The sequence below is a fragment of the Medicago truncatula genome, chromosome 3 (assembly GCF_003473485.1).
Source record: "Medicago truncatula cultivar Jemalong A17 chromosome 3, MtrunA17r5.0-ANR, whole genome shotgun sequence".
NCBI classification, from domain to species: Eukaryota; Viridiplantae; Streptophyta; class Magnoliopsida; order Fabales; family Fabaceae; genus Medicago; species Medicago truncatula.
This window is the reverse complement of record NC_053044.1, coordinates 7,651,271-7,679,005: the sequence shown is the minus strand read 5'-3', so window position 1 is coordinate 7,679,005 and position 27,735 is coordinate 7,651,271. Positions and strand designations below refer to the sequence as shown.

The 27,735-nt window shown below is 33.7% G+C and overlaps 1 protein-coding gene across 1 annotated transcript in view; it reads left to right on the top strand.

Moving 5' to 3' along the window:
- Positions 1 to 27,735, top strand: part of LOC120579639 (putative disease resistance RPP13-like protein 1) — a 45,022-nt gene extending 17,287 nt beyond the window's left edge. The window contains exon 6 of the mRNA XM_039832163.1: positions 27,363 to 27,735. The gene's annotated coding sequence lies outside the window, so the exon portion shown is untranslated. The remainder of the gene's footprint in view (positions 1 to 27,362) is intronic.

The window sequence follows — 27,735 nt, the reverse complement described above, 5'->3', positions numbered from 1 at the left end:
CATGTGCTGCTGTCTGCTTTTTTTCTTTCCTTTTTGACCAAATGCATTTTCATTCTTTTTTTTATAGGCTTAATTACTTCTTTGGTCCCTTAACTTATTTTTTGGTTTCGTTTTGATACTTAACTATTAAAAGTTTCGTTTTGGTCCCTTAACTTACTTTTTGGTTTCGTTTTGGTCCCTTAACTATTAAAAGTTTTGTTTTGGTCCTTTAACTTACTTTTTGGTTTTGTTTTGGTCCCTTAACTCATCCTTTGTCAACCACTTTGGTCCTTTATGTTAGGATGAATGTATTAGAGCTAAGGGACCAAAATGAAACAAAAAAAATAAGTTAAGGGACCAAAACGAAACCAAAAAAGTAAGTTAAAGGACCAAAACGATTCTTTTAATAGTTAAGAGATCAAAATGAAACCAAAAAATAAGTTATGGGATCGAAACGAAATTTTTAATAGTTAAAGAACCAAAACGAAACCAAAAAATAAGTTAAGGGATCAAAAGAGTAATTAAGCCTTTTTTATATGAGAAATATTAACAAGTATACGTATAACACTCTTTAAGCATCCAAAATTGTAAAATTTTATGAAAATTTATGTATCTTGTATTGGAAATTGAAGTCTTTATTTTTCTAAGGAGTAATTTCATTACTTAAAGAGTGTTTTGAAGACAATCGTTAACAAGACCCTTTTAATAAAATATTATGTGTATACTTTTTTTTAGGTTGTTTATACTATTTATTTAAGGAATTTAATTTTTCAACATGTATTTTTACAGAATTTTTGTTTTTAAATAAGGGGTATTTTGGAAAATAAATAAATTTAAAAGGACTTATTCTAAACCAAAATTTTTTTAGGGGGTAAATCAGAAATGACATATTTTACGGGAGAAAACACTTTTAACCCTAAAAAATATGTCATTTATGATTTACCTGCTAGGAAATTTTTGGTTTAGAATCAGTCCTTTTAAATTTATTTATTTTTCCAAAATACCCTCTAATAGGTGATTTAAAAACAAAAATTTTGGCAAAAATTCTAAACCAAAATTTTTTTAGGAGATAAACGGAAAATAGCCTATTTTACAGGGGAAAAGCACTATTAATCCTTTTTTTTTTATAAGCACCGCTGAATTAGATAGTTAAAAAATTCAAACATTTACCACACGATAACATCATATTGATATTTTTCTTAGTTACTTTTACGGGGTTATACTAACAGGTGTTCTTGACGCACTAGTTAGCAAAAACAAAAAATAATAATTTTGTATTAAAAAATTATTTTTTTACACTTTTAAAACTTTGAGTACACAAATTTCAAGATTTCTTTTATATTTATTTCCTTAACAGATTCCTCAATGACACTACCGCATATTTTTTTTTTACCAAATTTAAAACGACATATATTAGGAAAATTCTTTTTTTTACCAAATTGATCGAACGATGTGTATATATCTAAGGCTTATTTATACTTTTAGCTCCTGCAGATAAGGCGGGTTTTAAGTTTGGTCCATGTATTTCTTAATTATTTCAATTCGCCACTACAAAATTTAATCGTTTAAAATTTGGTCCCTAAGCTCATAATCTTGCTGAGGTGGTTATGATTAGCTGACTTGTCTAGTGTTGACTAGGATAAGTGGTTGTTGACTCAGATTTTTGCACATAAGTGGACCAAAATGCGCTTAGTGAACCCAATACAAGATGAAATGACCATTATGCCCTCATCATCTACTTCCTTCCCAAAACCTTTCTTCATCATCCTCTTCCATGAGAAACTCTTGCCTGGGCACAGACCCAACACCTGTTTTTTAGGCACAACCAATAGGAATTTGACAACACATATTCATTACCCATGTGTCAATCATATAATTATTTTGTTTAAGTTGCCTATGTGGCCTAATAGAAAAGTTCCATGTAGGATCACTATTTACTATTAAAAAATTCATCCTTAGATCGAGGTTAGCTCTGATACCAGAGTTTGAGCAGAGTACGGAAAACTTTTTTCATAGACAAATTTAGATTCTTTTGTCTAGTTTTTCGAGCTGTAAAGACAACCCTGCTACTGAGCTTTGTAATTTACTTAGCTCTTTTTGTTCTGAGATTTCAAAATCTCTTTTAGGTGACGTTACTCTAAGGCTTTGACTCTTGAATAACGGTTTTTCTGTTTCTTCAAACATATCTTTCTCAGCTTCTATCAAAGAGAAGCTATTTCCTGCTAATTTTCTAAATATCGGTGACTTTAGGGTAACTAAAGGTGTAAATAATTCATTAATATGAATTGTATTTTTTCCTATAAATTCTATGCTATGGTGTGAATTACTCAAAGCCTAATTAATTCTATAATAGATTGTAAAAGGATGATTACCTTTTTTCATAAAATTCGAGTTTTTCAACGTATAATGAAAAACTATAGATCTATCTAGATCTCTATCTTTTAGGGATAACCCCATTTGTAAATTTATATCAAATTTAATTTTTTCCATATTTTAAATTACACTTTCCTTGTTCAATTGTTGCTTGTCTTTGGTCTAAAATCTTAGAGTCTTCTAGGGCTATTTCTAGAGGTGAATCAATACCTTTCATAAAAGTACTTCTGATTAAAATTTGAATGGTTGATATATGAATATAACCAATTTTACTTTTTTCTTTTTCAGAAAATGTTTCAATTCTTTTTTCAATTTGAGTTTTATCTATGGTAGATATGACTATGTTTCCTTGAGTAGTTTCAATCGGAATCGCTTCTTCTCCAATCATTATTCCAAATTTCAAAATATTTTTTCTTGAGAAAAATTCTTTGAATTTATTGAACTTTCTTTTGAAGTTTTCTTCAGCAGTTAAAGATAAATCTGCTTCTTCTATCTTATTATCTATTATGTTGTCAGCATAATAACTAGATGTTCCTTCAAAGTATGAAACCTCAGTCATATTCTATGATGCTTATCATGCCAATAATATGAAATTGAAAAGTAAATTTTGAATTTAATAAAGATATATTCATACCTGATTTGATCTTCTTTGGGATTTTGTTGATGTTTTTGGTTTTGTTGTAGTTTGATATAATCTTCTAAGCGATTATATTTTGATTTGGGTGATCCCTCCAGAGTATTACCTCAAGGATCTAGCTCCTCCAGAGTCTTATCTCAAGAGCTACTTCTATAAAAACAAGTTTTTATAGGAACGAAATACTTAGTAGTATTGAACTTCAATATTCGTTGATTACAAATGAGCATCGAGGCTCTTATTTATAGTGAAAAAGGGCTCACAAATTGTTCACATGTCCCTTTCTCGATAGCTAATAAAGACAAACACGTAAAGAAAAAGACATACAATAATTTACATAATTATCTCCTAAGTGGTCCCCATCTGACTCAGATGTGATAAGGTGCCACTGTACACTTTGGTCTACTACATGACGCGTGGCTTAATGATTGATTCTTCATTGTTGTTTTCTGCCGACGTTTTCTTTGGACAGTTTTTGCACACGTGTCCTTTGAAATATGTACCAAAATACCTACAACATTCTTCCTGTATGGCTCGTGGTAATTTTTCATGATCATTTTTTAACTGATCTATTTTTTCTTCAAAATCTTTTACCGCTTTGACATCCTTGTCTTTTGCTGATTTTCTGGAGTCACTGTATACAACTATTGAGGCATCTTCATAGACTACTTTGTAGTTTATTTGCTGTGTTAATCTGGAGATCTTTTGATGCATGTTTTTCATTTGATTAACATATACGGCTGGTTTCCATTCGGTGCTTTCTCTACTCATGACTGGATACTCTTTGTTTGAGATTCCAATCTTGATTAGATATAATGGTTTTGAGATAAGATCCGAGGTAACTTCATCATACCAAGGATATGTAGAGTCAATCTGAAGAAAGATCTCTTTTCCTTTGGCAAACAAATTGTTGAACTTTTGTGCCAAATTTTGCAACTCATTTGGAAGGAACTTAAGTTCTCCAAATGTTTTTCCTGGTTGTTCTTTCAGATATATGGTGTGAATTAAACCATTCTGAAAGAAAGATAGACATGTGGTGCTGTCTATTCCTGGTAATATGACTGCTTTGATACATCTAAATCTACTGATTGGGTAGAAGCATTCAATGGTGAATTCTTCTACATAGTTGTTTATCCATTTCCATCTGAGACTAAACTCCATATAAGTTGGATCAGTTATTTGAAAATTCTTTTGATGTTCGAGCTGACGAATTTTGTCAATTGACATCTTCTTTTTAGACTCCATTGTTGGAGATCTTTGGAGGTTTTTCGCTATTGTAACCTCTTTGTATGAATTGTAAAGTGCCTGTTCAGCTTCTTTCATCGTCTTGTAGCCTTTGTGGCGTACATTCTTACCGATGATATGTTGTTTTGCAATTGCCCATTTTCTGTAGATGCCCTTCATTGGACCGTCGAAAATGACATATGCTTCAAACTTTCCCATTTCATTGTCTACGAGATCGCTTATTTGGATGGTTGAACCATTTTTTCTTGCTTCATCTTCTTCTTGAACTTCTTCAGCCCATGATTTTTTGCTGTCTGAGGTTGTTTCTGAAGTTGGTGCTGAAGATTTTGATTTCTGATATTCTGTTGTTGAGCTCCAACCACTAGGTGTTATTGACTCAATGGGGATTTTTGATTCTTCTGGGGCTATGTACTTTACATAGTAGTTGTATTTTCCAGAATCTTGACCCAACAAGTCCAAGTTTTCGTCATCTTTAGGAATTTCATCTGAATTTGTTGTCATGCTTTGCAAGCTTTTTAGCGTGATTATCATCTCCCCCCTCTCGTCAGATACCTTTTTTCTTCTAGCTTCTAGGGCGGCTAGCTGTTCGTCCTTCTGCTTGATGTTGTTTTGAAGAAGCTTTATGGCTTGCTCCATTCTCTTGTTAATGTATCTGCAAAACTGTTTTGTTCAGATTTTATGTATTGAATGTATGGCTGGAATGGTTGTAACTTCATTTGTCATCTAATTAGTCTGCCTTGTCTATGATCAGCTTTAATTTTGTATTTCCAGAAACCTGTAAGATACTTGGAATCTGTTCGTAATAAAAATCTTGATGGAAGTAATTCAACTTTCCATTTTTCTAATATTTTTACACATGCTAGAGTTTCCAGTTCCTGAATATGGTATCTGGATTATGTATCTGTAAACGTACCAGAAATGTATTTGCATAAATGCAATTTTTCATTATCCTTTATCAGAATTTTAGAAGCACTATAATCAATGCTTTTTATAGTTTGAAGATCTTTCGATTCTTCAATTTCACCTTTCTCATTAAGAGAAAGTTTTTCTTTACCATTAGGTAAAGCTCTCATACAGCCTGCCCAGGTTGTTTGTGATGCATCTGTTTCTACAATCAGAAAATCTTTTATTGTGGGATTGTAGAGTTCAGGCAAAACTTGAATTTTTTCTTTAATGGTCTTAACGATATCAGAATCAGTTTTAGTCCAGGACCAAGGAATTTTTTCTGAAATTTTCTTTTGTAAATGCTTTCTTTCTTTTGCTAAATCTTTGAAAAATTCTTCATTAGCAATATAATTTAAACAGCCAAGAAATCTTTGAATTTGCTTTTTATCAGAAAATTCATTTGGAAAAGCTTGTATTTTTTCTTGGGTATGAGGTGCTAAACTTAGTTCCCCATTTTCTTTTAAGATCAGTCCAAGGTATTCTATTTCTTTTTGACAAATTTTTGATTTCTTTTTTGAAATCACAATACCCTTTTCTTTGACTCTTAAAAGAACTATTTCTACATCTTTAAGATGTTGTTCCTTACTTCCTTTTGTGAAAATAAGTATATCATCTATATATGCTAGACATACATGATTCAAACCTTCAAAAGATTGATCCATAAATCTCTGATATATCGATGGTGCTTGTTTTAGTCCGAAAGGCAAAACATTCCATTCGTAATGTTTTTGAGGTGGACAAGAAAAAGCTGTTAATGGTTTCGTTTCTTCATCTAGTCTTAGTTGGTAATAACCAGACTTTGCATCTAAGGAGGAAAACCAATTACATCCTTTTATTTTTTCTAAAATAAAATCTTTTCTTGGTAACTTATAAGAATCTCCGACAGTTGCTAGGTTAAGCTTCTTATAATTGATTACCATTCTCCTCTTACCCCTCTTTATCTCGTTGTGATTTTCAACATAAAAAGCTGGTGCAGAGTGTGGGCTTGATGATGGTCTAATAAGATCCTTATCAAGTAAATCTTTACATTCTTGTTGAAATTCTTCAACATCTCTAATAGAATATGGAATTCTATTTGGAACATTTATTTCGTCATCAGGGTTTTTAAGTTTAATAACTATTAATTCATGATTAGTGTTCTTAAGACTGTCTAGAGGGTTATCTGAACAGACTTCATCTAATCTCTCTTCTATGCTAATATGAAAATTTCTTTCTTCCCATATAGTTCTTAATTCTTTAAGGTTTCCCTTAATAAGATTTAAAATTTTGTTTCTAGTAACTATTTTGGTTGTTATTATTTTACAATTCTTAGGGTTTCCTAAGTCTTTCCAACGAAGTGATATAGCATCTCTTCTTTGAGTAAATGGTTCATATAGCTTTAAAAAATTATTTCCTATAATTAAGTCTAGTCCTGAATCATGGAGGTAAATTGTTGGAATAAAAAATTTATACCCTTCAATTTCTATAGAAACATCTCTGAGGTTAAACCATATCTGATGTTTCGACTTGTCTGCAACTATAATTTCCTTTGGTTTTGTTAATGTTTCCCAATTTTTAGAGATAGATATTTTACCAAAACAAAGAGTTGCACCTGTATCTATATAGGCCAGGAGTTTTTTATTTCCTAACACTATTTTTATGAATGTAGCACTTGGATTTCCTTTACCAAGTATTTTCTTCGACATCTGAATCTGTCTCAGTACAATATTCATAAAGTTCATCATTAGAACTAATGTTTGATTCTATAGGTTCATATCCTAAAGCATATATAGCATGCAGGACATTTTTCTTTGGATTATCTTTCTTAGGGCACTCATTTAAATAGTGACCTTCTTCATGACATAGCCAACATGTACATGAATTTTTACCTTGTGGACATGTTTTTCTTTTTGGATGAGGTGACTTTTTCCTAAAGAATTTTTTATCTCTCTTCTTGAATTTTTTAAACAGAACTTTCTTAAATCTCTTTTTCTTATGATAATGTTTCTGAGTTTTTCTAGACCCTTTTCTAGAATTAGAGTTACATCCATAGTTTCCTACTTTGTCTTGTAATTTATTACAACAAAGAGATACTTGAGCTTCTCTTTTAGCTATTTTTTGGTTACATTTCTCTTGAAGCCAAATCTTTAAGCAAGTTATTCTTCCTCCAAGAGTATTATCTACTTTTTCTTCTGTGAGGGCTGAGGCAAAGTATAACTTAACTTGTTCTGATACTTTTTCTGGTAACTTGTCATAGAATAATTCTATCAAATTTCTAGAGTTTCTGATATTATTATCTATATTATAATAATAGTTTTGAAATTCACAAATAAAGTTATCTACACAACACATATTGCAAATTTTTAGATTAGTTATCTTCCAAAGGTTCTGATCGGAAAATGCTATTTTTGATTGGATGGTATCTCTCCATCCCTTAAATTCCTTAACTAATAGACTATATACCCAGTCTGTTACTAAGGATTCTGTTAGGGGTATGGTTGTCATAACTTGAGGTAGGGTTGAAATGTATTTAAATGCATTTCCTCTAGTTTTATATTGCAGATAGTTGAAGGTATCAATAGCACTCAAATTTCTAAGATCTTCATTTAATTAGACTAATACATTATTTGTATTATACCAATCTCTTAAATCTTTTGCAATATCTATACTACAATCTATATCTAGAATTCCTTGTCCTTGAAAAGGATTTTGTGAAGGCTCATAGTAATGAGGTATTTTTTGAAATTTTTGTTTTGTGAATTCTTTTTCAAAATCTGCAGGTCTTTTAGTTCCTGAAGTTTCAACGTCTTCTATTTTTACATAATGAGGATTTTCATTTTCGATTTCATTATCTTCTTCTTCTGAGCTAAAATCATAGATAATTTGATTATTATCTTCAAGTTTGTCATCAAAGGTTTCTTGGCTCTTATTACTAATGTCTAAAGAAGCCACGAGTCTTTCCAGATTTTCTAGTTGCCTATTAAGGATTTCTTCTGTATCGTCCATCAAAAGAAACTAGATGGTGGTCTAATACTTAATTGTTTAAATTCAGAAGTTTCTTTAGATTCAGAAACTTTGTCTTGAGGTTGGTTTTTTATTGTTCCTGATGTTTTTCTGGGATAACTATTTGCTTTCCCATATCTAACTCATCAAGAGTTAAATATCTTTCTTTATTTTCTAAGAGTTTCAAAAGATCTTCTAATATAATGCAAATCTTTTCTTTACTTCTTTTTTGTTCTTCTTGAATTTCATCCATTCTTTGGTGAAATTTTTGATAACAACAATTCTTGATTATATAGGCTAACATACACGCTATATTGTTGAGTTGTGGGTTTCTTGTATGAAAAATGTGTGGATATCTATGTGTTTCATCTTCTTCATAACAGGCAAAATTTTCTTCATGAAAATTCCATGTTTCATGAGGTATATATTTTTCTTCTTCAAACTGCAAAGTTTCTATATAGGACGTTTGTTTTTCTATCCTATACTTTAGATCAGAAAAGTCATCTAAAACTCTCTGTATTTTATTTGTTATACTTCCTTCAGTCATCTTGTTAAAACATAGCTATAATTTTAGATTATAGATTTATTTTTAAATTTATCTTGCTAATTTTTTAAGTTTTTCTTTAAGAGTTTCGGCTGGCTCTATGTATTCTGAAAAAAGTTGGTAATTAAAATCCACTTTTAAAAAGTAATTAGCTGTTTCTTCACACCATTTAATTTGTGCTTTTACTAAATTAATTTGTTGGTAATTAGGATATAAAATAAAAGGAGAAGGAATAATTCTTCCAGTAGGATTTCTAATCCAATTCATGTTTTTTTTTTTTTTTTTTTTTTTAAGACAGTTGCAGCAAAAACTAATTTAGAGTTTTGTTTTATTGGTGAAGGGATTGTACCCTAAAATTTTGCCTTTTCCCTGATGTAGATGACATGTGTTAGGTTCTTATTTGTTGTGCCCAAGGATGATGTGTTACGTTTGTGTTCAAGGAAGATATTCTCCCTCTTCCATTCATTCCCAAGATTTTTAGATCTTCCTCTTTGTGTGCCCTCATATTCTTCTGCCACCAACCGTGAAACCCATAATCCCTAAAAATCGCAGCTGATGTGCACAATCACAATAACAGTAACAGCAACATGAACGTATAGTGGAATCACAGTCTCCAACTGTAACGCCCTCTTTGAATTATTTAATTTTTTAATTATTTAATTGAGTCTAGAATTCATTATGATGAGTTTATATTATATTTATATGATATATGTGTGATTTAAGAGATTTATACGATTGAGGTGATTTTATGAGGAGTTGTGACTTATTTTATTGTTTAATAAAATAAGATTTGAAAATAAAATAATTATTGAGTTGAGGGGTTGTTTTGAGATTTTAGAGAGTTTTGGGGGAGAAAGAGAAATAAAATAAGATAGATAGAGGAGATGTAAATAGGAAAGACCTAGTTAGAAAAACATAACGTACGTACGATCAGTTTTGCAGAAAAGGGAGAAAAAGCCAAGAGAAGAGCAAGAGACCTAGAGTGCTGCGATTTTGAGTATTAAGGTAAGGGTGAGATTAACTTTGCAATTCTATTAAGTCTGTGATTCAATGGTTAGATTTAACATGTTGTAGGATGAGTTTTAGAGGAATTGAAAACTAGGTCAAAATTGTAGAATTATTGATTAAACAGTGGAAACTTGTTAGATTGATGTAGAAATTGTTCATAGACCTTAGATAATATGTAGGATGAATTATGGAATCAATGTTAGGCTTAAAACCATGAGAAATAATGAATTTTCGTGAAAACTGCACTTCTGCCCGAGCCAACATTCATCGCTCGACCTCGCAAACGATGATCCTCGCCTCGCGAACAATTTTCCCTCGCCTCGCGAGTTGCACCTCGCAGCTCGCCATAGCGAACAGTTGAACTCGCCATAGCGAGCATGACCAGAGAGCTATCCAGATTTCTTAATTTTGACTTTTGAGTTGATCCTTAGATGTTTTTGAGTGCATGAACATGTGTAATAATGATTAGGAAAGATTGGAGATTGAGATTGAACCTGAATTAGTTAAGAACGAACTTGTGGGCGTTACACCTGAACTCGCCATGGCGAGTAGAGGCCATAGCCTCGGGAGCTAACTAGTTACACAATGCCTTGTTTAGGATAAATGCGATCTTTATCGCACAAGTTGATGTGAGCTGATCTTAGAGGTTAGAAACTAAGTTTTTTATCTTGCTCTTATTGTTTCAGTAAGCTTGAATTAATATGATCTAATGTTGTTGTTAATGATATATAATTGTATATACATTATATGAATTATGTTGATATTTGAGATGTTGTTGATTTGCATTCAATATTGTTATATCATGATGATTTGCATACTGCCTATGTTGCTGTTTGTTATTTAACTAAGCTGCATGAGTCAGTCTAAGATGATGATGATGATGTTCCAAATTATTGGATATATTTAAGAGGTTGTTGATTATAAGAAGTTAAGTTGTTGTGTCCATGCATTAGCATTCATTGTTGGGGGCTTGATGCCTTGGAGCCTTCGCTCAACCACGTTGGGGGCTTGATGCCCTGGAGCTTTAGCTCAATTATGTTGGGGGCTTGATGCCCTAGAAGTATATTAATACTTATTACGTTGAGGGTTTGATGCCCTGGATTGGTACCACATGCATATAAGAGGTCTAAGTTGCATAGTTGCATTTGTCGAGTCAAGGATGTTAAGTTGCCAAGTTGATTGAAGTTGTGATTCTTTATATGAAATATTGATGAAGTGGTAAATGATATATTATTATCCATGATGAATATTATGATGTTTTCATGTTGTTAAATATAATTGTTGAATTATATGTTTAATATTATTGTTTTGTGAAATCTCACCCCTTCTGCTTGGAAATGTTGCTCTTCGTATGAGTAACTTGCAGGTGATCGAGAGTAGTTGTCGTTGCTTTGCTGTTGTGAGTGGTTACCCCTCATTGAGTCCTTAGGTTGCTCTGATGGGATGAGATCTTTTGTGGCTATTTTCTGTTCCTTTACGTATTTGATTTATGATTAAGTTGTTCCTGCGTGCCAAGACTTATTTTATGTTGATGAACTTAATCCGCTGCAATGTTTTGGAATTGATTTATGTTGAAGGTTAATCAGTTAATTACCTCATTTATGATTTTAGAAGTGTAGCATTCCGTTTATGTGTCGATTACTCTGATAAATGTTTTGAAATTTTTAAGTTGGGAAAACGGGGTGTTACAATTGGTATCAGAGCAGGTCGGTCCGTTCGGCCAAGTAGTTGAGTCGTGTCGAGTTTAGTAATAGTTGTAATACTGTCTTATGTTGTTGTTGCTTGTTGTGTAGAGTTTAAGAATGGCTGGAAGAAACGACACTGCGTTAGCTGCTGCACTACATGCCGTGGCTCAAGCTGTGGGGCAACAACCTAATGCAAATGCTGGTGCAAGTGCTGAAGCAAGGATGCTAGAGACTTTTATGAGGAATCATCCTCCTACTTTCAAGGGAAGATATGACCCTCATGGAGCTTAGACTTGGCTCAAGGAGATAGAGAGAGTGTTTCGTGTGATGCAGTGTTCAAAGGTTCAGAAGGTGCGTTTTGTACGCACATGCTAGCTGTGCTCGCAATTTTCGAATATCAAACCATTAATTGATTTGAATCGTCAATCTTTGAACTCTCGATTTTTATTCATGGGAAGGGAAAAAATGAGTAAAAACCCTTAAGACTCTGAATTCGGGGGTTGGTTAAGCGAAGGGAAGGTGCTAGCACCCTAAGCGTCTATGGTATTCCATAGGAACCTCTTACCTAGATTATCTTGTGCTAAATTCATTTGCTTACTTGAAAAATTATTACCTAAAAACCTAAGTGAGAGAATGGAGGGAGAAGAAGTATGTTTTTGATTATTTTTATTTGATTTGGAAGGACAAGTCCTCTGCCTACGTACCCTTTTGGGAAAGGGATCAAAACCGACGTAGTTCCACTCAAAAATTTCTTTGGTGGGTTAGGTTGATTTTAAGATTTTTGAAAATGGGTTTTAAGAAAAGAAAGAGGCCTCAAGGCATGAGATAAAGAAAACAAGTGAGGTTGATTGATTTTAAAGTTTAAAAATGATTGAAGTTGAATTAAGATTGATTGAGAATTTGATTAAAAAAATAAAGAAAAAATGTTGTTAACAAGATGATTTTTTGAATTTGACATATTTAGGTTTTTTTTGATGAAAAGGTTTTTTCTAAACTAACGGTAAGCTAACGTAACGACGTATAAGAAATAAATGTGAAGTGTCGGTGCTTGTGTTACCTACATTATTACATCAATTCCTAAATACAACCCTAAGGCCTTTATGCCAAAATAAAATGCAAGAAATAAAACTTACATCAATTTCCTATTTATACACACTAAGTCAATGACAAAATAAAATGATGAGAAAATTAAATGTGCATGCTATGATTCAAAACAAAGATTAAATCGTTAGTAATCATAAGGAATATTGTGATGAATGAGACATAAGAAATAACAAGCAAGAAATTAAGAATAGACATATGAAAATAACAAGTAACAATTAAAATCATCATATAAAGACACAATAAAGCAACAATTGAAAGCAAGTGAAGAGATGAGCAAAAAATTAAAAGAAACGAGTATGATGAATTTTTGAAAATTGGAGAAAATTAAGATGATAAGAACAATATTTTTGGAATTTTTTAAAAGCATTAAAATGTCAAAAAAGTGTAAAAAGTATTTAAAATGATAAAGAACAATTAAAAGAAAGAGATTGGCTCAGCAGGATACAATCTGGACCGTTGGATGAATCCAGAGGTCCAGATCTAAATCCCAAGATCTCATCACAGCCATAATGTTATACCCTGTTTTTGGACCTAAAAATACTGGGCCCAATTTCATTTCAAACTTTGTCAATTATCAAATTTCAATTGCACAGTTCAAATTGTCTCTGCCTCGCAGTATTTTCAATCACAATTTTACCTATGTTTTTCTTGCATAAAACTTTTCGAAATGTCTTTACTTGTCTTGTAAGTCATTCAAAAGTGTCTCTGAATCATTACATTGCTTTTTCTACAGTTTATTTCAAATTTGCAAAAAGTCGTACAGAAGGGTATTTTGGTCATTTCCTGCAGTGGGACCCATTTTCATCCTTGTGACTGTCTCTGAGTCTTTTCAGATTGTTTTTTTAACATTTCATCAGTAAACCTTGTTTGATTCATTTCAAACTTGCATCTGAGTCAGTGACGAGTCAATTTGAATCTGTTTAGGTCATTTTTAGCCCTAGGGGCATTTTGGTCATTCCACACAAAATTTTGGCATAGAGAGGTTACTTTGAAGTACCTCATTTAGGCCATTGGTTCGTTTTAGTCCATTTTTGTCAGTTTTATTTTTTGTTTCGCTTTACGTTTGGTCAAATTACGTTTTTTACTCAGTTTTATTTTTAATTGCATTTTGGTCCCTCAATTGAGGTCCCAAAATTGCATTTTGTCCAAACTGTTTTTTTTAAATTTCATTTCAAGCCTTTTTTTAATTAATTTTGCAGTTTAGTCCCCAAGTTCTTATTTTTGCAGAAAGGTCCAAGTTTCATTTTTTTGTCCAAGGCCGTGCCATATTTTCTCCAGGTCCAGGTGTCCTTTTCTCATTGGTTCAGAAGCACACATGTCAAGCTATAAAAGGTGTACAGCGCCACGCAAAGCCATAATTACACGCCAACTCAACAAACACAATCAGATTCTCTCTCTCCATTCAGTTAGATCAGAAACAGAAAATTTCTCAGAATCATCAAGAACACTGAACAATCACAAACCCTAACCGTTTTTCAGAAATCAAAATTCATCAGAATCAACAATTTTTGGATCAATTCTCAGAGATTCTGTGGAACCTTCATCATTGAATTGATCGTTTCTCTGCAATTCCAAACGCGAGCTCGCATTGAAGCAAGCTCAAGCGTTGATCACAGAGAAAGAAGAAGAGAGAAAGAAGCAAAGTTCTAAACCGGCGAAGAAGATGAAGAAACGGAATCAGTGAGAAAAGAAGAATCACCGATTTATTTTCGGTCCAAAGAACAAGCAAAAGAATCAAAAACCAGCAAGAACAGAATCAAGATTTCCAAAGATTTCCTCCATTAAAGGTTTCAACCAAAACCTTAGGTAAAACTCAGAATCTCTTCTCAAAATAAGATCATAGTTTAAACCTGTAAAAATCACGCAAGCAAACAGATCTGAAATTTCCAGAATTCAAAAAAACTATAACCGTAAACACCAAAACTTAGATCCGTAAGGATCAAAGTTTTGAAAGCAGGAACAAGTACTAGAAAAGCAGTGAACAACGAAACGATGTAGACCTTCAAACGATCTAAACGTTTTCTTTCAAAAATCAAAAAATCAGTTTCCAAACCGTACGTTTTTTTTCAGATCTACATCATTTCAAGCTGTATTTGAAAAAACAATTGCTGGATTCGTGTTTAGGGTTAAAGGACGAATTGATTGGTGAAGAAATTTTGAAATTCTGGAAATTTTAGGTCACCGGAGTTCATAGGCTCGCCGGAGAAGATGAAGTTTCCGGCGGACCTTCAAGGTCTCCGCCGTAGCTTCATCCTCACCGGCGGTGAGGTTAGAGAGAGGTGAGAGATGAGAGAAGAGAGAAGAGTTAGAGAGAGAATGAGAACAGCAAAATGAAAAAAACCGGTGCTCCTTCACTTTTATAGCCAGTGAACCGGACCGGTCCAGGACCGGTCCATTCTCCTTTGTTTCTTGGCCGTTTGATCTAGGGTTTCAGAATCCTGGATCAATCGTGTGGTTCCTGTGCATCCGGATCTTTTAAGGATTGGGCTTTGGTTTGGGCTTAGTTCTTTTTACGTTTTTTGTTATTTTCTTGCTATTTGCACTGCCTTTCTTGCTATCTGAACCTGTTACTTGCCTACATTTTTTTTTTATATAAAAATTCCTAAAAAATCCTAGTTGTTTCTTAATGTATTTTTGGTATTTCCATGGTATTTTTGCATGTAAAAAAAAAATGGTAAAGTGGCATGAACTAATTTCCATGTATTTTTTTTACACTTTTGGTATATTTTTTGCCACGTTTTTGTTCTTGATACTTTGATATGTGTTATGAACAAATGATACCCTATCTTGTGATGAATATGCCTCTGGACATGTGCTTCTTTTTGCTGTTTTTGAATTTGATTTTATGGATTTCTTGTTTTACAAGCAACAAGTGTTTGTTTTAAAGAATAAAGTGTCAAATTTCTCTATAAATTTGGTGTGATACTTTGCTTGCATGTGTCTCTATTAATTTCATGTCATGGCTTGAAACAAAATCTCTTTCAAAATTGCCATGATATGACAATTATGGGTCATAAGCACCTCTAGGTATCATATCAAAGTTTTTTTAGATTTTTACCACTTTATTACTTTCTTTTTGTCATTCTTATGCAATTTCTTTTTGTTTATTTCCTACTATTTTGTGCTTTGTGATTACTAACCATTTCATCTCATATGTCATACATTTCATAGCATTCCACCACCCTCTTCACTTTCTTTAGCCTAGCATTTATTTTTGCAAGTTTTAATTCATTTGGTGATGTAATTTGTCATCATTGGTTTGTAGCTTGGCAAAGGGGCCATAGAATGTATTTAGGCAATTTTTGTAATATGGACTATGGACACTATGACGCACCGGCACGCACACACTCACCCTAGATGTATGCCTAGGATTGTATGTGTAGATGTATGGCTAGGATTGCATGGTTAGATAAACGCTTAGGTTTAAACACTTAGAGAGAATCCAACTTTTTCCAAAACATGCAAATGACCTCACTTGAAAACCTTTTTGAAAATAAGGTAGGAGTCAAAACTCCTTATTTCTCTTTTATTTTCTTAAGTAAAATTTCTAATAAATTTTAACTATACTTGGACTTCATTTTGAAAAAGCTAATTCCACCTCACTTTTTTCCAAATCTCATGCCCTCGAGGCCTCTCATCTCTATTCTTCAAAATCTCTTTTCAAACTTAAAATCAACCAACAAAAACAAAAACTATTTTTTGAGAATGAACTACGATCGGTTTTGATCCCGTAAAACGGTACGTAGGCAAGGGACTTTAACCCCTCCAAGCCGAAATAAAATCAAATTCTACTTCTTCTCACCCCCATTCTTCACTAATCATACCTTCTTTTTTTTACAAATAAGCAATAAAACTAAAGCGTAGAAATAAACTTAGGAGAACGGTTCTTATGGAATACCATAATCGCTCCGGGTGCCTAACACCTTCCCGTAGTGAAAACGACCCCCGAATCTAGAACTTTTTAAGGGTTTTTCTCCTTTTACCCTTCCCAAGAAAAAAGAGAGATATCAACGGTCAAAAGGTTCAAGTCCAATTAATGGCTTGGCACCCAAAAACCATGATAACACATAAGATCTAAGATCCAACGGTTAAAAAGTAAAGCAAGGCTACAGGTTTTTAACTCATTTCAAACCATAAAAACATCTCTCTAAAAAAATTTGAGTTCTCCCTCTCTCACTAAAATGACAGCGCCCCCTACTTCTTCTTCTCCGGCGAGATAAATTTTCCGGCGCGGTGGCCGGTGGTGGCACCACCGCGCCGGAGTTCAAAACTCAACCGTTTCAAATTTTTTTCACATATTCGAATATCCTTTTTCTTCCTTATTTCAAATATCAACTCAAAAATTACAAAATCCAAACACAAAAACCTAGATCTAAAAGTGAAGTTCGAAAAAGAAAGTTACCAAAATGGATGAACATGAATGGATCTGTTCTATCTCTTGTAGCTTCGATCGAAATGCCTTTTGCTCGTGTTCGGATTCACCTTCGCTGTGTTCTTCACACCTTGCTTCAGCTTTGACTTCGATTCTACTACTGTTGGAATTTCGGATCTTCACACTTTGCTTCAAGCTTCTTACTGATTCGGTTTTGTGTTGTTGAAGCTTGCACCGATTCGAGTTCTTGTTAGTTGATGGATCCGGTTCACTCAAGGAAGTGATAGTGAGAAAAATGGTTATTTGTGTGTCCTTATGAGATTGTATGTATGTTGGTTTTGTGAACGGTGGTTGATTCAAAGAAAAAAAGAGTTGTTTATTGATGATTGAGTCAAAAAATAGTTGCTAGAAAATTGTTTGTTGTTGTGAATGTTCTTGAGAATTTTTAAAAAGAAAGTGTTTGATCCTAATTCTTGGGCTGCCGAAAAAAAATTGTGTTTGTGTGAAAATCAGTGCAGCCCCTTCTCTCCAATGATTGGGAGTCTATTTATAGTGGTACAATTAGGGTTTGAGCTGAACATGACCTGGACGAAAATGCCCCCCAAATGGGACTGCAAAGACCTATGACAATTTGGACAAAAAAACTAAAGCAATACAATAATAAAAACAAGACAAATAAATGATTTAAAAATAAAGAAAAATCGTAAGTCACTTAAAGGAAAGACAAGAAAAAAATCATAAAAATAGAACCAATTAAAATAAAAAGAGATAAACACTAATGAAATAAAAAGTGATGAAAGAAATTAAAATGTTTAAAAAAAGTTGCCTTCGGAACCTGACATGAGGTACTTCAAATTATCCTCTCTGTCCTAAATTTCGTTTGAAATGATTTAAAAAAAAAAACACGACTTTTTAAAATACGATTAGACCTTTTAAAATGACTTGACTGTTATGACTAAAAAGATTATAAAATGCGTTATAAAAATGCAGATGAAATGATTTTAATTGTTGTAAAAATGCAAGCGGCGACTTAAATGCAAGATAAAAGTTTTTAAATGACTAAAGACGAAAAAACACGAGTTTCAAATAGTAAAAAAACGAATAACAGAGAAAGTGGACTATTTTAAAATATGGACAAAAAAGATTTTAAACGGTCCAAATTTGGGGTATGACACTAGCTGAAGAAGCTGATGACTGGTGAGTGAGTCTTCTACCTACCCTAGAGAAAAATGGTGTTGTGGTTACATGGGCTGTGTTTAGGAGAGAGTTCTTAAACAGATACTTTCCCAAAGATGTTCGCGGAAAGAAAGAGATTGAGTTCCTAGAGCTAAAACAGGGGAACATATCAGTGACAGAGTATGCTGCCAAGTTTGTGGAATTGGCAAAGTTTTATCCGCACTACACTGCAAAGACTGCTGAGTTTTCGAAATGCATCAAATTCGAGAACGGTTTACGTGCTGAGATCAAGAGAGCGATTGGTTACCAGAAGATCCGTGTCTTTTCTGAGTTGGTGAGCAGTTGTAGGATATATGAAGAGGATACCAAGGCTCATTACAAGATTGTGAATGAGCGGAAAACCAAAGATCAGCAGAGTCGTCATAAGCCTTACAGTGCTCCTGCTGATAAGGGTAAACAGAGAATGGTTGATGATAGACGCCCTAAGAAGAAAGACGCTCCTGCTGAGATTGTCTGCTATACTTGTGGTGAGAAAGGCCACAAGAGTAATGCTTGTCCTGGGGATGTAAAGAGATGTTTTTGCTGTGGTAAGAAGGGTCATGCACTAGCTGAGTGCAAACATGATGATATTGTGTGTTTCAATTGCAATGAGGAAGGTCACATTGGTTCACAGTGCAAGAAGCATAAGAAGGCGCAAACTACTTGGAGAGTTTTTACATTGACTGGTGCTCAGACTGAGAACGAGGATCGCTTGATCAGAGGTACTTGTTATTTTGATAGTACACCTTTAGTTGCTATTATTGATACGGGTGCTACACATTGTTTTATTGCTATTGATTGTGCTACTAAGTTGGGTCTTACTATGTCTAATATGAATGGAGAGATGGTTGTCGAAACTCCAGCTAAGGGTTCGGTAACTACTTCTCTTGTGTGTTTAAGATGTCCTTTGTCTATGTTTGATCGTGATTTTGAGATTGATATGGTTTGTTTACCTTTGAGTGATATGGATGTAATTCTTGGTATGAACTGGTTAGAGTACAACCATGTTCACATTAATTGTTTTAGTAAGTCGATGTATTTCTCTTCTGCTGAAGAGGAAAGTGGCGCAGAGTTTTTGTCTACTAAGCAGCTGAAGCAGTTAGAACGTGATGAAATCTTGATGTTTTCTTTGATGGCTTCCTTATCTATTGAGAATCAAGCGGTGATTGATAAACTACAAGTGGTATGCGATTTTCCAGTAGTTTTTCCTGATGAGATCCCTGATGTGCCTCCAGAGAGAGAAGTTGAATTTTCTATTGATCTTGTTACCTTATCGTATGTCAGCTTCTGAGTTGGCCGAGTTGAAGAAAAAATTAGAAGATTTGCTTGAGAAAAAGTTTGTTAGACCAAGTGTTTCACCTTGGGGAGCGTCCGTTTTGTTAGTGAAGAAGAAGGACGGTAGCATGAGATTGTGTATTGACTATCGACAGTTGAACAAAGTAACAATAAAGAATAGGTATCCACTTCCGAGAATTGATGATTTGATGGATCAGTTGGTGGGTGCAAGTGTTTTCAGCAAGATTGACTTGAGATCGGTTATCACCAGATTAAAGTGAAAGATGAAGATATGCAGAAGACTTCTTTCAGAACGAGGTATGGACATTATGAGTATAAAGTTACGCCTTTCGGTGTTACTAATGCACTTAGAGTATTTATAGAGTACATGAATCGCATCTTTCATGCATTTTTGGATCGTTTTGTGGTTGTTTTCATTGATGATATTTTGATTTACTCCAAGTCTGTAGAAGAACATGCTGAGCATTTGAAGCTGGTTTTTGCAAGTGTTGAAAGAAAAGAAGCTTTATGCTAAATTGTCTAAGTGTGAATTCTGGTTAAAAGAAGTGAGTTTCCTTGGCCATGTTATTTCTGGTAGTGGTATTGCAGTAGATCCGTCTAAAGTTGATGGAGTATCGCTATGGGAGACTCCTAAGTCGGTTACAGAGATTAGAAGCTTTTTGGGATTGACTGGTTATTACAGAGGATTTATAGAAGGATTTTCCAAGTTAGCACTTCCGTTAACAAAGTTGACTTGTAAAGGTAAAGCCTTTGTGTGGGATGTTCAATGTGAGAACAACTTTAGTGAATTGAAGAAGCGGTTGACGACAGCTCCGGTTTTGATTTTGCCAAATTCGGATGAACCTTTTGTGGTATATTGTGAGGCATCCAAGTTGGGTTTAGGAGGTGTGCTTATGCAAGATGGAAAAGTAGTAGCGTATGCTTCGAGACAGCTGAGAATTCATGAGAAGAATTACCCTACGCACGATTTAGAGTTGGCTGTTGTGGTCTTTGTATTGAAGATATGGAGACATTACTTGTATGGTTTGAGATTTGAGGTGTTTAGTGATCATAAGAGTTTGAAGGATCTGTTCGACCAAAAGGAATTGAATATGAGGCAGCGTAGGTGGCTTGAATTGCTGAAGGACTATGATTTTGAGTTGAGCTATCATCCGGGTAAAGCTAATGTTGTTGCAGATGCTTTGAGTAGGAAGACTTTACATATGTCCGCTCTGATGGTAAAGGAGTTCGAGTTGCTTGAACAGTTCAGAGATTTGAGTTTAGTATGTGAAATGTCATCTGAGAGTGTGAAGCTAGGAATGCTGAAGATTGATAATGAATTTCTGAAGAGTATTAAAGAAGCACATAAAGTTGATGTTAAGTTTGTAGACTTGTTGGTGGCTAGTAATCAGACTGAAGACAATGATTTTAAAATCGATGATCAAGGTGTGTTGATGTTTCGAGGTAGGATTTGTATTCCAGATGATGATGAGATGAAGAAGATGATTCTTGAAGAGAGTCATAGAAGTAGCTTGAGTATCCATCCGGGAGCTACGAAGTTGTATCATGATTTGAAGAAGTTATTTTGGTTGTCTGGGTTGAAACGTGATGTGGCACAATTTGTGTATTCTTGTTTGATCTGCCAGAAGTCGAAAGTTGAGCATCAGAAACTTGCTGGTATGATGGTGTCTTTAGATGTGGCAGAGTGGAAATGGGATAGTATATCCATGGATTTTGTGACGAGTTTGCCGAATACTCCTAAAGGGAATGACGCGATTTGGGTGATTGTTGATAGATTGACGAAGTCAGCTCATTTTCTTACGATTAATATCAGTTTTCCTGTTTCTCAGTTGGCAGAGATTTATATTCGTGATAATGTGAAGTTGCATGGTGTTCCTTCGAGCATTGTATCAGATAGGGATCCAAGATTTACTTCTAGATTTTGGAAAAGTTTGCAAGAGGCTTTAGGTTCTAAGTTGAGGTTGAGTTCGGCGTATCATCCGCAGACAGATGGTCAGTCGGAGAGGACGATTCAGTCACTGGAAGATTTGTTGAGAGTTTGTGTACTTGAGCAAGGAGGAACTTGGGATAGTCATCTTCCATTGATAGAGTTCACGTACAATAATAGTTATCATTCTATTATTGGAATGGCACCTTATGAGGCTTTGTATGGTCGGAGATGCAGAACTCCGTTGTATTGGTTTGAGTCAGGTGAAAGAGTGGTCTTAGGACCAGAGATTGTTCAACAAACTACTGAGAAGGTTAAGATGATTCAAGAAAAGATGAAAGCGTCGCAGAGTCGACAAAAGAGTTACCATGATAAGCGTAGGAAAGATCTTGAGTTTCAAGAAGGAGACCACATGTTTTTGAGAGTCACTCTTGTGACTGGTGTTGGACGAGCTTTGAAATCGAAGAAATTGACTCTGAGATTTATTGGTATGTATCAAATATCGGAAAGAGTTGGAACGGTGGCGTATCGAGTGGGTTTACCACCACATCTTTCGAATTTGCACGATGTGTTTCATGTGTCGCAACTTCAGAAGTATGTTCCGGATCCATCCCATGAGATCCAAAGTGATGATGTGCAAGTTAGAGATAACCTTACGGTTGAGACTTTACCGGTAAGGATTGATGATCAAAAAGTGAAGACGTTGAGAGGCAAAGAGATACCTCTTATGAGAGTCGTTTGGGAAGGAGCGACTGGTGAAAGTTTACCGTGGGAGCTAGACTGGTGAAAGCTTACCGTGGGAGCTAGAGAGTAAGATGCTGGAGTTTTATCCAGAGTTGTTTGCTTGAGGTAAATTTTCGAGGACGAAAATCTTATAAGTTGGGGAGAGTTGTATGCATATGCTATTGTGATCATATGTGAGTAGTATATATGCTTAGTTGAGGTGTTTGAACTTGTTTGACTTGTTTTGTTGAATAACTTAGAAAATGTCAAAACAAAACGAACTTAGGTGAACTTTGGTATTAATCGGAATCAGCCTATGAAACGTATATGTATATGCTATTGCACTCATATGTGATTTGTGTATATACTCGGTTGAGGCGTTTGAACTTGTCTACTTCGATTTTGGAGAAATAATTGGAAAATGCTAGTTTTCATAAACTTAGACAAACTTTGTCAAATTGATACTTTATGGTCGAATAACTTGCAAGAGACTTTGAATTCATGTTAATATGATAGAATATGAATGAATTGATGATGTTTGGGTGTTTAATGTGATGAATATCATAGTGTGGTTAGATGTCCGTCTTTTAGGTGAAGTGTGAATTTGAAACATTGTTGTTTCTTTGAGGTGAATGTTGTTGATCATAATTTTGGTGATGATATTGGTGGTGTTTTCATGTATAAAAGTTGTCGGTGTTTATGTTGGTGGATTGTTGTATGAATGTATGCATTGTTGTGTCATATGTTCATGCATTCATAAGTGTCCAGAGACAATGTTTAAAAGCGATGTTTATGATACAATTTTGTATCCGGAGACGATGTTTTGAGAGGACGACCTTGACGATGACCGGCACCACATGCATATAGAGTCGTGTCTAAGCGCATTGCATAACTTGACATGTTTCATATTTGCTATTGTGCTTGGTGAATAATTACATTGGTGAAACGTTGATGAATAATTGCATTGGTGAAATTTGGCGAATATGTGAAGGTGTGAAAATGTACTTGTGTGATGTTATTCTTGTTTACTTAACGATTTGTGATGGTGTTGCGGTTATTGATCATGTGAATTTAAATCATGCTTGTTTACTTTCATATGATTATGTTTAATTATGAATTGTGGACTAACCCCCGGTGTTCGTATGGTTGACTGCCTACCTTATTCGTATAGATGGGTAGACGGCGTGCATGACTAGTTTGCTTGCTTTGGTGAGTTGCTTGAGTATAGCTTGGATGCTACCACGTTTACTGCATTTTGACGTCTTAAACTTTAGGGCTCTGATTAGGGGTTGGTCTTTACTGTTTGTTTGTATTATGACTGTTGGAGATTTTGTGACTATGTATTGATGATAACATGGCTACTTGGTGACTTATTTTATTTTGGGTAACTGTTGAGATGTTTTATTTAGATGTCGATGTAATGATATTATTATTCCGCTGCGATGTTTTAAGAAAATTATTTATGCATGCTTGATGAATTAGAGGCGATGTAATATCTAAATTCTTTATATAACTATATCATTAACATAATTTATCGCTTTAGAGTTTAGGGTGTTACAACAAGCATAAAGAATCTAATCAAAACAAAAAGAAATGTGATATCCCCTGTTTATGATTTTTATATTTATCTTGATTATTTAAGTCAAAAATAAATATTTATCACAAAGTTTCAATTTGTTTTTAATCAAGGTTCAGTCATCCTTTTTGAAGACGATGATTCACATCAAATAATTGTTTTATTTTTCCAATTTTCTAACAAAAAATGATGCTTTTTTAATAAACTAAAAGAAGTTATTTAAACAACATTTTAGTTGTCAAAGATACAATTTAGTTTTTTAATTACTTTCTTTTCTCACTCTTGGTTCATCTTTTTATTCATTGCGTCACTTTTGGTTCATTGTGGCATCTTATCAGGTCTTGGATCTGAATGTCAGGTGCTGACCCTTTTAATATTGATGATCATTTCATTCAGTTTACTCACTCTACAGATCACTCAAAGGCTCGTCCGTCATTTCTTCAACTTATTTGGTTACTTTGTGTTTGGGTGGTTTGGAAGGAACGTAATAATAGACTTTTTAATAATATCCAAACCACAGTTGAACAACTAGCAGATAAATTTCAATTTCATTCTTTATGGTGGCTTCAAGCTACCAAAGCAAATTTCATGTATGGTACACAAAGATGGTGGTCAGACCCTATATTTTGTTTGGGTTTAGATCGACCATTGTTTTGACTCTATTTTGTATGTTTGACTGTTATTAGGGGTGGCACTTTTAGTACATCTTGTACTTAGGTGTTCACTGCCGTTGTTAATATATTCCATTTTTATGTCTTCAAAAAAAAAAAAAAATTACTTTCTTTTCTCTTTTAAGTCAAATTAATAGTTATAAATGATTTATTTTTATACATATATATTTCAAGATATTTTATAGTCTCACCCCATATAATTCTAGTTACACCCAAATTTATTTAAAATTTTACAATAATACTGAAATTGCCCTTTTCATGTAAATTATTTAAAACCTTTTACTTCACCTCATTTCACCCACAAACCAACATGGATATGCAACCAATATTAAAGATTAATTCAACATCTTTTTCATTGATCTGCACTCTATTTATACAAGTAAGTGAGTTTCATGAATTTCTTCATTAAAGTGTTTCTATTTATTATTTGTTCGATGTCATCTTTTCGTTTTGTTCTGATCTGTGTGTGACATATAGGGTAGACATGAATTTAGATTAGGCAGGTATTATTTATGTAAGGTAACATGATTTAAGTTTAGGTATTAAGTAGTAAGGTAGTGTAATTTAAGTTTACGTGGGACACACATGGATAGCGTAATTTAAGATTACGTAGCACACATGCGAATTCAATGTACGTGAACGCGCGAACTCAACTTATACATGTACGAGTAAACTTAGTTTACAAATATGTAACTAATAAATTCAAGTCTAATTTTACATATAAGAATTCTACACCTCAAATCTCTCGAACTACTGTATATTACCAACTGTCCTAGTCTTGAGAGCTTGCCAGAGAAGGAGGCTCTACCCAACTCTCTTCTGCATTTGTCCATTAATAAATGTGGAATAATAAAGGAGAAGTATGAAAAGGAGGGAGGAGAGCGTTGGCATACAATTAGTCACATCCCGAATGTGTGGATTGATGGAATTAAGCAGGAATGAGATGTTATGGGTCCCACTTTTGGTCAAATCTTTTTGGTTTGGAAGGTACGAACATATATTCTTAACCAAACTATTGAATCAAATCTTTTATTTTATTTTTTGTATGCTTTGGGACAATTTAAGGGTAGTCTGGTAAATAATGATTGTGGTCTTTTACCCAAATGGAGTTCCCAACACATCTTTTTTCCTCTTCTGCTGAATTACAACCTATGTGCATCTTATTTCACAATCATTTGATGTATGGACTGTGTTCTATATGTGTTTCCATCTCTGAAATAACTTCAGAAATTGGAAACAATTTTTTTAACCTAGAGAGTGTTAATTAAATTTTGTACTGTAACTTGACAAAAAAAAAATTGTACTGTAATAATTTTTTTTTGCATATACATAGGGATGTTAAGCAGTTATTTGATGTAAAATGACATAATCAGTCTTTATTCAAGAATAAAAATCGGGTTTCAGTGCAAAAAATAAAATAAAAAATAACACTATGTTACGCAACGCAAGTACAAACTTTAAAGTTTTTTTTTATATTTTACTACCTCCGGTCCTATTTATAAGAAAAAGTTAACTTTTTAGATTCATTTAATAATTGACGTACCAAGCCTAAAAATAGACCAAATATATCAACTATTCAATGAATCAAAAAAGTAAATTGTTTCTTATATATAGGACCGGAGGGAGTATAAAATATACATTTTACTTTGAAAAATGCCGCTGGATGGCATAATAATTATAATATGTTACCAGACATGCTCACAATGGTAATTGGTAAGTTAGGCTACACTTAAGCAGAGTAGATGAAAACCGGAAATTAGAAAAATGAAACATAAGGATACAAAAGTTTTGAGATTTGACATCCGTTCGTATTTTTAAGAATAATTTAATTTACAATCTGCTTATTTTCTGCTTCATACATGGTTTTGGTAGAGATTGCATTGTTCTTACTGCAATAAAGAGGTAGCAAGGCACACACATTCGCAATAAAGAAAATTTTGGTCTTTGTTTCTTTTATCCAAAGGTGATTTGGGTTCAACATAGAGTATCATGATCTTGACGCAAGCAAGGGAAGAGGCTGACATTGTGTGAATTCTATCCATTCCAATTTGCTCATGGTTTGTATTCAAGCATTATAATGAAACATATTTCATTTTCTTTTATTAAGGTCTTCTCAAACTATGTTTTAAAGTTGTCTACAACAAATTGTCCTAGAACATCTTGTATTGAAAAGTACAGTTCCTATTTGTTATTCTTCTGACTGTGTCCCGTAATTTTTAATATATTTAATGTCAATTGTCTGCTTTTCTTTTTGTGTCGGCTCAGAAAACGTGAGACGTAAGAAAAGAAGCCAATGGTCATTTCTATTTTGAAGTGTTAAGAAGTGATCAAAACTTGATTGACATGTCACTTTGTTGTCAAAGGGAATTTTGCTGGATTGAATGGCATCCAACTCGAGAAGATACCTCTGTTCTCATGGTGGACGGGAGCTTCGATGATGTTTGGATAACAGTCTACATGTTCACTGCTATACAAATTCTCAGGTGACTCCGTCTTTTCTTCATTAGAATGTGTAGCCAATGCATCTATGTGCAAATGTTTTGTTAACTACTCGTCCATCACATAATATTTGTAAAATTTTGTTATGCTCTGATCCAAAAAATAGAGATCGGGTCATAATTCTCGATAGATTTTGTGCAAATTAAGATCCGTTAAATCTGAGGGTCTTTTTAGCAATGCGAGAGGCTTATAAAACAATTCCTTAATAATCACCTTTCCTCTGTCACATGATTATTTGTCATATTTTAACATAAATCATCTGTTTTTCTTATTCATACTTTGATCTGGCTGTTATATTCCGTATTAATTATGAGATGCTTGAGAAGTATATTTTGCAAGTATCTTTGTATGGTTGGAACTTAATGCATTGAATGTATATTTTGATTGGACTACATCTTTATTATATAAATTTTTCCATTTATAAATGCTCTATTTTTTGTTGTGTAAAATACATGCAAAAGCTTATGTGCATACTTTTATCAATTCATGGATTCATCCGCTGATGAGATAATTACTTGAAAAATCCTTCGGGTTATACTTTAAAGAAAGCCTATGAACCAAAATGTTGCTACCATATGTTGTAGGTTTGGATGAAGCAATAGGATACTGTGATGCTTATGGAAAGATGTCATTTATGCTTCAAGTTGTCGACAATATGGTTTCAATTTCAAATCTCTCCCTGAATTGAAGACTAATGAAAAAATAACAAACTGAACACTAGCCTAAGTTCTCAAAGTGATAAGAATTGAAGGAAAGATCAGTCGACAATATGGTATCATAGTTTGTTGTGTGATGGCGACTGGGGGTACGGTTCAGGGATGATGTTGTAATCTGGACATTAATGTTTATGCACAAGTTGTGCATTGTAAACCTTAATCTTTCACTCATAATAAAAAGGAACTGCAGCTGCTCTGCAGTCGGAGACTTAGGCAATATTGGCCGAACTTCGTTGCCAAA